This window comes from Malus sylvestris, chromosome 3 (assembly GCF_916048215.2).
Source record: "Malus sylvestris chromosome 3, drMalSylv7.2, whole genome shotgun sequence".
Taxonomy (NCBI): Eukaryota; Viridiplantae; Streptophyta; class Magnoliopsida; order Rosales; family Rosaceae; genus Malus; species Malus sylvestris.
This window is the reverse complement of record NC_062262.1, coordinates 33,245,931-33,256,596: the sequence shown is the minus strand read 5'-3', so window position 1 is coordinate 33,256,596 and position 10,666 is coordinate 33,245,931. Positions and strand designations below refer to the sequence as shown.

Here is a 10,666-nt window from a genome sequence, read left to right as displayed (position 1 = left end):
CGAAAAAAACTTCATGTACCAAATGTTGAAAACCACGAAACTTGAGGGTAGTAAACTGATATTTACCCTAAATTTTAAAAAAATTGTTTGCATACCCAGTTTTGGGTTTCTCCAAATGACCAATTCTTAAAAAAAATTGTGTCAATTCAACAACAAAATTGAATGTGGAAGAGCTAGGATGAAGTTGGGTTCTTGAGGGTTGCGTAGTGTGTCTTGTGGTCAGATAAACATCGATGCATAATGCAGATATATGTCCCGTGTTGTAATTGTGAAGTCAATCAAGATGGACATTAGTACTGCAACTTCAAAATCGTGGAGGAAACAGAAGACCAAATTACGATGGAAAAGTGTTAAGGGTTAGCCTGGTCAACTCATGAACTCCTAAATGGCAATCAGATATGGAGTTGGTACCAAAAAAACCAGGGACCAAATCGTGCCACCTGTCCACTAGGTAGGTCAAATGCAATCACAAACCAGACTGGTCAAAACCCTAAACCTAAAATTCCAAATGAGAATTTTTGTGAGAAGCTCGGGATTCTTAAATTGTTTATCGTATATTATTCAGTCAGTTTTCGTCAAGTATTATTCATGTTTAATTTTAAATAAAAAATAAAAATAATTTATGATCATACGATATATAATGAACGAACACTATTTAAAAATTCTTAAAATCCTCACAAAAGTATCCGGAGAGGATCTTCATTCCTAAATTCCTAGTAAGTACCTGTACCAAGTACGGCATACTTGCATTTGGGGCTTTGAGTCTCTTAACACTTGTCCCCTACTTGTAAAGCCAAATGTAATCACAAACCTAAATTCCTAATTATATATCATTTGCATGATCTTCCTATAAACTTCTCTATGTAACACGTGCATTATGTGGCAAACAAGGAAACAATGGCCAACGTAAGGCAGATGATTCACTTCTAGATACCAATCTTTAGTCTAAAGTCTCCAGCACTCCATGCATGATTGAAATATAAATCCAATCCATAATTGGGGTATTTTACCTACCCATCATTTGTACTTTTCTCTATCAGTCCTGTACTTTCTTTAGTCTAAAGTCATGTTGCATAATAGTCGAAATCGTTTTCATCGTTATCTTACAATTGCTTCATGATAGAAAACAACCAAATGGAAAGTTGTCCAACCTTTTTATTAACAGTGGTAATTCATTTTATAATCAAAGATATTGGATTCGTCTAGTTAGTTGATTACAGTAAAAAAAATGACTTAACGATACTTGATTTAGTTAGCATTTGTAAATAAGATAATCTAGGTCAAAAATTGCATACCATGCATAATAATAATATGGTGGCAGACGAAATAAAGAGAAGATAGCTAACATGCCTTATGAATCATGATCTGTAACGGATGACATAAATCAAAATCATCATTCCTTGCATGATGCAAACATGTGATCAAAAGTAAAAAAAAGAAAACTATCAGCATACACTCAATCGTAATTTTCATCTAATTAAGACTTGAACCCCATTTCAGAATCATAAACTCATTCATTATTGGATCTCCCTTATTAATTTATCATTTCACTCAAAATATCTAGCAATGTGGTCCTATAATTTCAACAAGGCCGAGTGAGAATCAAAGAACAATTTGCATTATCTTACAAAAATATTGCCGATGCTTAACTTTTGATCGGATTAATCAAATGCAACTTGTCCATAGTGCGTGGCTTGTGAATCGTGATTGTGCATATTATATTGTGCCAGGGAAAACTGTTGGCTCTGTGCTGACCAATCCCATGACTGCACTTTCCCTGCACTTGTGCGGAGAAGGTGGCGTGTCGACTTCATGGGCCACCACGTATGGCTATTCTTATGACTAATTAACCCTATTGTTTAATGTGGTTAAATTAGTTTGCACTAATGTATTATCTTAAGTATTTTTTAACAGCTAAATAGTTGATACGTGTCAAATAAGATTCATCCACGTACCATTTTTTTAGAGACCCAAAGGGGATATTTTACTTTGCTAAAAATCAAAGTTGGTGTCTTGGTGACTCGGCCATTCTCGATTGAGTGGGAGGGATTCTCTTTAGATTTAGAAGAGTACTTTAATGACCACCAAAGTAAGAAATTAGATAACTTTGAATTAAAAACTAATTGGGGAAAGGTAGATATTTAGCCATGTGCCCTTAAACCCTTAAAGAGGTTTTGTTTTAAGTTAAAAACGATATTTTTATTCTGAGTTATACCAAGAGTATGTGTAACATCCCACATCGTCCTGGGGAGTGGATCATCTATGCCTTATATATATATTCTCATCTATGCCTTATATATATATATATATTCTCATCTCTACCTAGCAAGAGGTTTTTTGGGAGCTCAATGGCTTCGAGTTCCATCGAAACTCCAAAGTTAAGCGAGTTATTTCAAGAGCAATCCCATGAGTGGTGACCCACTGGGAAGTTCTCGTGTGAGTTCCCAGAAACAAAACCATAAGGGCGTGGTCGGGGCCCAAAGCGGATAATGTCGTGCTACGGCGGAGTCGTGCCCGAGATGTAGTGGAGCCCGGGTCGGGATGTGACAATTTGGTATCAAAGCCAATCCCTGACCGGAAGTGTGCCGAAAAGGACGTCAGGCCCCTAGGGGGTGGATTGTAACATCTCACATTGCCCAGGGGAATGGATCATCTATGCCTTATATGTATATTCTCATCTCTACCTAGCACGAGGTTTTTTGGGAGCTCACTAGCTTCGGGTTCCATCGGAACTCCGAAGTTACGCGAGTTCGCGCGAGAGCAATCCCATGATGGGTGACCCACTGTGAAGTTTTCGTGTGAGTTCTCAGAAACAAAACCGTGAGGGCGTGATCAGGACCCAAAGTGGACAATGTCGTGCTACGGCGGAGTCGTGCCCGGAATGTGATAGTACGAGATAGCTCGAAACATATAGATTAAGTGAAAAGGGTTTAGAGTTTATGATTTGATTTTTTTCTATTTAAACACCGCATCTCATGTAAGTTCACCTCAATTTCTATCTACAGTTCGTATAAAAACTTAAAATCTAACTTTTTCTAAGTTCATCACATTTGTTCAAAGGATACCCTTCAACACCCCAACACCACACCCAACACCACAGCAACAGACGGCTACGGATCCGCTGTGCTGAGTTGAACAAGAATTTTGTATAAATCTATAGCTATAGAGATGTTCTTGTCGGGTCTAATTGAGCAAGAAGAGGACTTTATTCTATGTAATCTTCCTTTGAAAGATGATACAAAAACCTAGCAACCACCCTCTAATCCCAAGTCTCTCCCAACCACCCTAGCACGAGTCACCACATGCCCCAGCCTGCTTTTGCCTCCCTCCATCACTTCACCCAACCCTGGTTCAAACTCAGGTGTGGATTAAAGTTCTACAACGAAGTAAAAGCAAAGCTCATATCAACCATGAAAATTAATCACCCTCCATCGAAACCAAAGTTCAATGACCAGTTCTTTATTGAAATCATTAACCATTAATCTATACGTTTTAAGTTGACAAACTGAAATCATAAGAATACTGCTAGAGGAAAAGTATATTGTACGCAGAAAATCGGAAAGAGATTAGGGTTTGTGAGGTGTAGGGAGAACATGTCCTCTTTTTTTTTTTCTCATACAATTAAAAATAAAAATAAAAAATTAAGAGAGGAGGTGGTGTGAAATTAAAAAAAAAAAAAAAAAACTCTTATGTTTAGTGAGGAAAAACGTTATCTTTCTATGCAATCCGTCACTCGCATGATCTCTAAGCTTATTTTCTTAACTGCTTGAACTATAATTATATCTTATTTTTTCGTTATTTTGTTTTGGCTATTTAATAGAGTTTATCCTCTTAGAGTCGACATCTATTTTATAAGAAAAAAAAAAAAAAACACCACACCAAAGTTGATAAAACGAAAAGCGACAAAAGAAAATGCCAGTATAACTTGAGAAGATAAGATTTGTTAATGTACAAAGTATAAATATTTAAATCAACGGCTAATGATGCAAAACATTCTCAACGCAATTACACATCACTAATCGTCCTACAAATAATTTAGAATTGCTTGGTCGTCCCTAAGTAGTCCATACACCCTGCCAACCAATCCAACCATATTTTCATTTTTTTCAACTTCAAAACCCACTTTCGAGAATTATTTTATTTTGTGATATTTATCTTCCGAATAATATTTGGATATTCCCCAGAGAGTATCCATTTTACTCACTTTTTTAGGTCGCCCATTAAAATCATGACATGTGCAGACTAATTTTTGCAATACTCTCTATTGTCCTATCATCCTAGCATAAAATAAAGCCAAAAAAAAAATTTAACCAAACACATCTTCTTTCCCTTCAAATATATAAGAGCATTTTCAAAGAGCTCCCTAGATAAGCTTTTAATTAAAATTTAGGGAGGATTTGAAAAATGGTGATGCTAGAAAGACCATCTTTTTAAACTATATTTGTAGACCACAAGATGTGATTGTCGATGGTTGAATTCCTTATTTCAATCATTAAAAATGAAATCTATCGATCTATCAACCACTGCTTTGTTTGGTTTACAAAACATGGTAAAAAGATAGTCTCCCTAACGTTTTTCTTTGGAAAAATTCATCTCCAATTACACTCCCTATTCACCACCTAAATAGAGATCGTCTAGTAGCTCCTAAATCTAGAGAATGATAAAGGAGGTTCTAAGACTCCTAGCATTAATTATTGTTGATTAATGATTAATGCTATTTCAAAATTTTACTAATTTTATTCTTTTCTTATTTTTATGGGAAGTGTTATTGACACTCCAAAAATCTCATTCTACACTCCTCACAAGTGTATTTTTCTTTCCAAATATAGAAAGTTAGGAGTGTAGAATGAGAATTTTGGAGTAATAATAACAATTCCCTTATATTTTTATTTGCAAACAAAACTTATAGAAAGTATAAGATTGAAGTAAAAAGGAATTAAGACATTTATTGCTTCTCTTAAACTAGAAAGTATGATTAGGGTAAAAAAATTTAGAGCTCCTAAATTTTTTTTTAAGCTAAATTTAACTAATAAAAACATGCAAGTAACTCTTTACCACAGTGATGAAAATATGTTGTACCCTTGCATGACGACGTGGATTCGAATCTCGTCAATGACTAATTTAACATATAACTTACTAATGTTATCGCTGGACTAAAAAAACTACTAAAAACATGATTGGAGATGCTCTAACTAAATATCATCTCCTTCTTCCCCCAATCTAGTGTTACCATGAAAAATACACCATGGCTACTGTCAGCCCTATCCTCATCCCCTCTCCAGCCTCTTGCCTCCTTTGCTTCCTCTCCAATCCCTGTCTTGTCCATTGTCCCCACCCAAATTCCTATTTTCTCCGGCGACACAACCTTCAATCCCTTTCTTCTGTGAGCCCACCGACTATCAGTCACTTTTTTCACTGATGAACCCAACCCCACTCTTATCCAGCGAGGCCACCCAAACTCTCTCTTCTTTTGTGATGGCACTTGAAATCATTATCTTCGACGATGTCGGCTCGAATGTGAACTGTCATGGGAGAGAACGAGAGAACGATAGAGAGATACGAGCATTTTCAAATGAGATGTCAAAATATCCAAATCAACAATAACCGTAAAAAAAATATAGCAACAATGTTTTTCAACCGAAAAGTCAACTATGATGTTTTCCAAACTAAAAGCCAAACTTGATGTGACATGATATGAATTGACATCCCTCACTCTTACTCTCAAAATTGACAACAACGTCAAAAAAAATAATTTGTTTTAAAAACATTTATTATAATTTATACTAGTTTTTCTTATTTTTTTATATATATTTTTTAAGATAAACGATAGTAATTTTATTCTGAATTCAGGTTTTTTTTTTTTTTTATATTTTTTTTTTTGAAGATAAACGAAAGTGATTTTATTCATCGTGAATTCATAATAAAATAGTAGCAGTTTTATTTGACATATCACATGGTTTACATTTAATCTATGAATCGTTTATCCTCCATCCAATAATGTTTTAACATGTGATGTCACCCAATTATGGGTGGGGTCCATGCTTCAACCAATGAGACTTTAGAAATCTACAAAACCAATCGCTTATCGCTCGCCCATGCGGGCCATGCCTCCACCATACTCAATGGAACTTTCATTCCAGAACTTTCTTAAGGACCACTCTCTCTCTCTCCCGGTCTCCCCCCTCTCACTAAAAAATTCTTGCCCAAATGGAGAAAGAGTTAATATGCAAATCAGTAAGGAGTGGGTTATTTACCCATATTTTTTATTTATTATTAACATGTTTTTAATTTACGTTTGCCGAATCAATTGAATTAAAAAAATAAAAAAATAAAAAAAATAAACAAGAATTACATAAAAAGTTAAAAATAATGTATAGATAGATAGCACACCCATTAGAAATTCCAGAACTTTCCCGAAACATTTTAAGAAAAGTTGATTAGATCACTATTTATATTTAACCCTCTCAGTTTTCGTTGCAACCTGCCAACTATATATAATGGACTTGGATTGTCTGCCCTCCCATTTCGGTGCCCTTTTCGTGTCCTTCTATTTTGTGTGGTCACGGTTAAGCCACGTCAACATTTTATATTATTTTTTTATAAAAATAATAAAACAAAAAGAAATAGTAATATAAAATATTGATGTGGCTTAACCGTGATCACATAAATAGGAGGGCATCGAAATGGGAGGGCAGACAATCCAAGTCCATATATAATGGCTTTGAACGACTTTCCCAAAGAAGAAGGGAGAAATCCAAAGTCTCAAACTTTGCAGCTCTCTCTCTCCTGCCTCTCTCTCTCTCCTCCCTCGTCCTCTCTTCCTTCCACTTTCATAACCGATTCTTGCCCTGATTCAGCTCAAATCTTCCTTTCCCTGATCAGAAATCTCGAAAAGTGTCCGCCTTTGAGCTCCTTCTCGGAAGCAGGAAGCTCATGACAACTGCAGCTCTGCCTTTTTTCTTGCATTTCAACAGCAACCCATGTCAGTTATTAGTCTCTTAATCTCTTAATTAATCTTCTTTCTTGCTTAATTAATTATCAAAATCGGATTTTGGATCCGACCCAGAATTCGATTTCGAAAAAAAGTAGTGGAAATTGGTGCGACATTCAAAACCCACCAAGATTTTGTTCATATTTCTGCGATTTTTAGCCATGAATTATTTGTACCCAGTGAAGGAAGAGTACCCGGGATCGAGTTCGTCGCAACCATGTCCGGGTTTCGACCAGACGGTGATGATGATCCCGCCGCCGCAGCCGATGGAGGGCCTGAACGACACGGGCCCTCCGCCGTTTCTTAACAAGACGTACGACATGGTGGACGACCCGGGGTCGAACCGGGTCGTCTCGTGGAGCAAAGGAGGGGCCAGCTTTGTTGTTTGGGACCCACATGCTTTTGTTATGAGCCTCCTGCCCAAGTACTTCAAGCACAATAATTTCTCAAGCTTTGTGAGGCAGCTCAACACTTACGTAAGTGTGTTTTCACCCCCAAGCTGAAATCTTTACAAATTGGTTAGTGAAAATTTCGATCCTTTTCCCATCAAGTTTTACAGATCTTAAATGTGTGTGGAAATAATCCAAATTCGGTGATTTTTAACACTCCTCTTGTAGCCTCGTGCACTTGATCAATTAGAGCGGAAAAAAAAATTGTAAAATATTCAATTTAGAGCGCAGACGGCTAAGAAGTAAGTGTGAAAACCGTGTGTGGATGATCATTGATCCACAGAATGTCGTTTATCCGAGTCCCCTGTAATTTTCCTTCCCATAATTTTCAACCCAATTAAGAAAATCCTCCCCTAATCCCAAATGTTCTTTTTTTATATTTTGTATTTGATTATTTATTCTTGGAAAAAGTAAAGAGTTTTTCCTTTTGAATCTGCTTAGAAGAAGAGTTATTTCATTTGGGTGTTATTGAAGTTTCACTGTACTGGTTGCTTTTTCCCCATCCTCTCTTTACTTTTTCAATTTATGCTCCTTTCCTCTGTGCTGTCCTTTTGGGTGGGTGATTTTCTCTGTCCTTTTTTTCTTTCTGCACTCCTCTCTCGTTTTTCAGCCTTGGTATTGAATAAGTCAAAGAAGAATCAAGTGACGAAAACAAGGAGAAGGAGTGCATGAGGAGACGGCGGGAGTGTATGAAAATCGCTACCTTTTTTCTAACGTTTCTATGTTCTGTTTTCTCATTAGTGGCCCATCTTTCTTGATTTCTACCGGTGTCAAATTTCAAAAAGTTAGTGATACAATACTGAGCACCATCTAAGCTCCTTGTGCAGTGCGTATATATAATATATATTTGGTTGAAAGGGTTGAAGGAGAAGATTTAGTAGATTTATGAATCTGATTCGGCAATTAGGGTTTGTAATGTCATTGGTTCTTGGTAATTTTGGGCCTAATGTAATTTAACTTCTGCAGGGTTTTAGAAAGGTTGATCCTAACAGATGGGAGTTTGCCAACGAAGGATTTGTAAGGGGTCAGAAGCATCTTTTGAAGAACATTAAAAGAAGGAAAGCACCTTCTCAGCCTTTTCCGGCACAGCAATCTGTTGGACCTTGCATGGAATTAGGCCACTTTGGGATAGATGGAGAAGTTGATCGTTTGCGGCATGACAAGCAGGTTCTAATGATGGAACTAGTGAAGCTTAGGCAGCAGCAGCAGAGTACTAGAGCCTACCTTCAGGCCATGGAGCAAAGGTTACAGGGGACAGAAATAAAGCAGCAACAGATGATGTCTTTCTTGGCAAGGGCAATGCAGAACCCGGCTTTTATACAGCAGCTAGTCCAACACAAGGAGAAAAGAAAGAAGCTTGAAGAGGCAATGACTAAGAAAAGGAGGAGGCCAATTGATCAAGGACCTGGTGATGTTGGTGGTGGCGAATCAAACCAGGTTAAAAGGGAGCCTCTTGAATTTGGAGATTGTGAGTATGAAATGTCGGAGCTTGAAGCTCTTGCGATGGAAATGCAAGGATTAGGTAAGGTGGGAAAGGAACAGGAGGAAGCTGTAGAGCCGCTAGATAGCGGGGATAAAGAGCTTGATGAAGGATTTTGGGAAGAACTATTCAGTGAGAGGTTTGAGGGAGACTTGACCATTCCGAGTGCTGAAGTAGGCGAAGATGAAGATGTTATTATCTTGGCTGATCACTTAGGTTACTTTGGTTCATGGCCAAAGTAGACTAGCAAGCTGCACTTCTTCTGCATTGCTCTCTCTCTCTCTCTCTCTCTCTCCCTCCCCTCTTCCGTTTTCACTGCCTCATTGACCATTTCTTTCAAAACAAGGCTAAAGCCTTGGACACTTGTTTTCATAGTCTCGCATTTTGTCTCTTGGGTCTCTCTTCACGTGCCATTAGGCCATAACTTTCTTCTGAATTTCTTGGTATTGACAGGATAGGGGGATTAGCAAGCGGTTATTTGTGGAAAAGAAACCATCTTTGTTTCTGGTGTTTCTAACCCTGCACATGATAATTGATTGCCTCCTTTTCATCTTCTAATAATTTCCTCTCTTCTTTCTTTATCCTGGTTTAGGTTGCAGGCATTGATCGGACAGAATCTTTGGTAACTATTATCGCTATTAATCGCAAGGTTGTTGTTTATAATCTATGAAAACCACTGTTCTATGTACCATAAATAAAATAATTATCTATCTCTTGCCTGTTGTAATCTATTTATGGCCTCTCTTAAATGAAGGTAGATTGTTGAGAAACTGTTGAACTTGAAAAGGAGTTGCTGCAAAAGCTCCAAGAAACCCTAAAACATGTTGTTTTTGGGTCCAAGTGACTGCATTGGTATCTTGTCAGTATGATATTTTCTGTTACTGAAATTAGATGTAAAGAGAGCTAGGTAGTAATGAACTTCATAATGTTACGTTTGTACCGTGTAGATCGTAGATTGGTTCATGTCGGATACGGTTCTCTTCTCAGTCACTTCATCAGCTGTGGACTCCCAAAAACTGGTACAGTATGCTCTTTAAAACATCACCTTTAAAATGTGTTCCTTACCCCGTTGGTGTCTTACAGATGAAGACAGGATACAAGTACGAAAGTACTTCTACGAAAAGCACAAATTTGATCAGTTTGTAAGACTAATGCAACTTTGATCCGAAAGATTTTGTAATGTGGATGGCAGTGTCATCTCAACAGTTCAAGTATATTCTTGTAACATCCTGACTCTAACACATAAAAACCGGACTAGCATTTTGACAGGGAATCTGAAGTTTGGATTACTTAAGAAGGATAGAAAGTTAAGTTCCATAACTTGTACTTGAAAGTTTTTACAAGATGGGAAGTTTGAAGTTTCTAACTTCTCCTCTGTTTTCCTACGTTAGTCCACGAGGCACGTTCTCATGGACTAATCACCTTTAAAACACAAAAATAAAAGCTTTCGCGTTCAAAGTCTAATTTTGCTAAAGGAGAAATAAAGTATTTTCTTGCTCTCGAAATTCCTAGGCCATCACCAATTCATGAGATCTACATGCTTTCTCTAGTGCATGTCTGAGACTTCTTAGAAACGTTAAAAGTGTCCTTTGATGATCAAAGACATTTCTGACTACGTTGTACGTAAAAACTTAAAAGAAGTATTTTTTGGTCTTGATAACACTTCGAGGAGAAGCTCTTACCACGATTCTTTTTTTGGAAGTGCTTGGATTTTAATCCAAAAAAAAATAATATCCTTAGAAGCAC

The 10,666-nt window shown here is 37.1% G+C and overlaps 1 pseudogene; it reads left to right on the top strand.

Moving 5' to 3' along the window:
* The first annotated feature begins 6,729 nt into the window (after positions 1 to 6,729).
* LOC126616739 (heat stress transcription factor A-6b-like) lies at positions 6,730 to 10,145 on the top strand (annotated as a pseudogene).
* The last annotated feature ends 521 nt before the right edge of the window (positions 10,146 to 10,666 follow it).